This window comes from Fulmarus glacialis, unplaced genomic scaffold (genome assembly GCF_000690835.1).
Source record: "Fulmarus glacialis isolate BGI_N327 unplaced genomic scaffold, ASM69083v1 scaffold42858, whole genome shotgun sequence".
Classification (NCBI taxonomy): Eukaryota; Metazoa; Chordata; class Aves; order Procellariiformes; family Procellariidae; genus Fulmarus; species Fulmarus glacialis.
This window is the reverse complement of record NW_009228485.1, coordinates 73,695-76,469: the sequence shown is the minus strand read 5'-3', so window position 1 is coordinate 76,469 and position 2,775 is coordinate 73,695.

Here is a 2,775-nt window from a genome sequence, read left to right as displayed (position 1 = left end):
ACAAGGCATTGCAATGCTGGCATCTGCATGCAGACACCAGCCACGTTTGCCACATGGAGGAAAGCTCTCAGCTCCCTCCCAGCACCCAGGCTTGCCACTGCCACCTGCTATTCCTCCCTTTCCTGCGGCACCCATTCTCTCCCTTAGTTTTTTCATTCCTCCTTCCCCTGCTTTCAGCATCTTCTCACTTCTGCTCATCCCTGTGCTAGGATGAGCCTTCTTCCCCAGAGGTGGCTGAGCATTTTCTCTGTCTCGCAGCTGCCCCATGCTTCCTCCAGTGTCATGATCTAGGAGGGGAAACATCACCTCAGCTGTAAGCGCTCAGCCCCTTGACAGTGACCATTAAAAACCATCATTAAGTATCAGCAGCCTCCCGAGGCCACACATGGTTGTGTATGAACCTCTGCCCTCTCCTGGCTGGAACAAGAAATGTCGAGCTCGGTTTTTTCCCCATCCCCTGCACTGTATACAGCACGAACACTTCCCGGGAGTTAGTATTTACACTCTAGGTTTATTTTAAGAGTCTTTGCAAAGTTACGAGCCTGCACAGGATACATATTTTATACCTCTAAGCATATTAGCATTGCTCAAATGCCTTCCCGTATATGCACTGTGGTAAAAGCCCTACATAAATTGTGACACTCAGCTATGCATGGAGCTGCTCCAAGTGCACCCATTATCCTCTAGCCTGTATCTTGCAGCATGCATCCCAAATCCTAAGGCACTACCAATCATCCTTGAATAAGACTCTGCTTAGCTACTAGGGTCAGGTTCATAGAATACATGGAGAAGGTTCCTTTTTATATTCCCTTTAGCAGTTCTTATTCCCATGTGCACATGCTTAGGTGGGTCTCACAGTAAGGTCTTAATTCATTTGAGGTTTGGGGAAGCTGGATACATTGGGTACCAGTTTTTCTGTAGGACCTGGTGCTCCAGGTGTCAGGCAGTCTAAATCACTGCCTTTTGGACCAAATTAGATAACACGAACACAGCCCCCCTTTAGGCACTTCTACAAACACATACCCAAGCAGTTTCATTCCCAATCCACACCGGGGGAGCCTTGGCCAGAGATGGGATCAGGACATGGATCACTTCACCCAGCCCTCCCGTAGGCAAGGAGCCCTGCCTCTATCCAACAGGCAGGTTAACACCATCTGTTCTTCTTACTGGACTGGATCATTCTCTTTGCCATCTCAATTTTTTAAAATTGGTATCACATATCTGTCCCCTCACACACACACTTTGTGAGAATTCAAAGAAAGCAAATGCAGGAATCTGTGTCGCTCCAAGCCATTCAATAACTGACGTCTCACCTACAAACAGTGAGAAACAACGGGAGACCTCAACTGCAATGCCAGTGGCAACACAGCACTACCACACACGTATATTTATTTAAATGCATTACAGATATTGCCACAACCAAGAAGTTCCAAGTACTACAGATACGCAAGGGGGCAATCACCCATTACTTCTGCCTGATCCTGGCCCTGCAATCCCCATCCTGATTAAATTACTGAGGGTAGAATTATCAGCAAGATAATCAGATGCAGCATCTAATCTGGATAACCCAGCATTACTGGACCTCACAACACAGGATTTCACTGACCACCCAGCCAGGGCATTCCAGAGGATTACATCTCATTTCCACCACTTAAAGGATTCAAACATCCAAGAGGCTTGTGGAGAGGGGAAGGATAAGGAACATATTCACAATTTCAGTCAAATGCAGTAGTTTGCTTAACTGCTGTGGTTCTGAGAGCCCCCAGATCCAGCACAAACAGGACCTAAGAGCAATCGCTTATCTGAGCATCTCATTGTGTATTTAGAGGTTCCAGAACGTACATCTTTGGTTTTTTTAATAAAACCTCAAGTTCTCAACCCATCTGTCAGGAACAGTTAGATGCAGCTTCATCTCTTTCAAAGAATGGCATAGTCCAAATAGCTCTTTTTGGTCTGGACACCTCCCTTGACCCTCCTCTGAGCTTTCCATTTCCTTGGCCTTAGCCTTGCCCAACAATGTGTGTGCTTGTAGGTGGCCATGAGGCCTCCTGAGAGGGAGAACCTGAAGAGACCCTTGACAGGGACAAGACCTGCAAGTAAGGATTATCTTGCACTTGGAGGACTTTAATATCTCAACAAAGGCAAGAAATTTTGACAATTCTTATCACCTGCATGTAAGTGGTCACCCCCACTCTTGCTTCCCCTCAGCTGAGACTTTCTCCCCCATGTTTCTACAAGTTTGTCATTCTAGAACAAAAGGTAGGAGCTCAGCGATGCTCTGAAAAGGAGGTCCAGCTTTGGGCATCTGAACCTTGGCTAGCTGCTGCATCGCACAGCAAGTGGGGTTTTGTTCAGCAACAAAATGGCCTGGATAGGGCACAAAGGCAGAAAATTCACCTGATCTTTCACCAAGTCTTCTATTGTTCCCAGACAGCATGAGAAGGTATTTTAAAATCTCTTCTGCAGACCTGCACAGCCTGAACTCCTGTTCTGCTCGAAAAATGAATCACTTCGAGGCTTTCATCACCTTTTCAAAGTCCCTAGTGGCCACTGCCTGCCCTCCCATGAAGAGTTTGATCTCCTTTTAGGAAGAGGATAAAGCTGTCCTTGAGCAAAGCTGCTTTTCAGTGAAGTATTGTGCTGGTTTTGTGAGAAGATCAGACATCTCCAGGTGTACCTCAAACATGTATCTATCAATAGTTGCAGCTCAGATTTTTTCCAAGCAGTTCACAGAAAATAGACTGTAGGCATCAGACTTCTGCGAATCGCATTTCT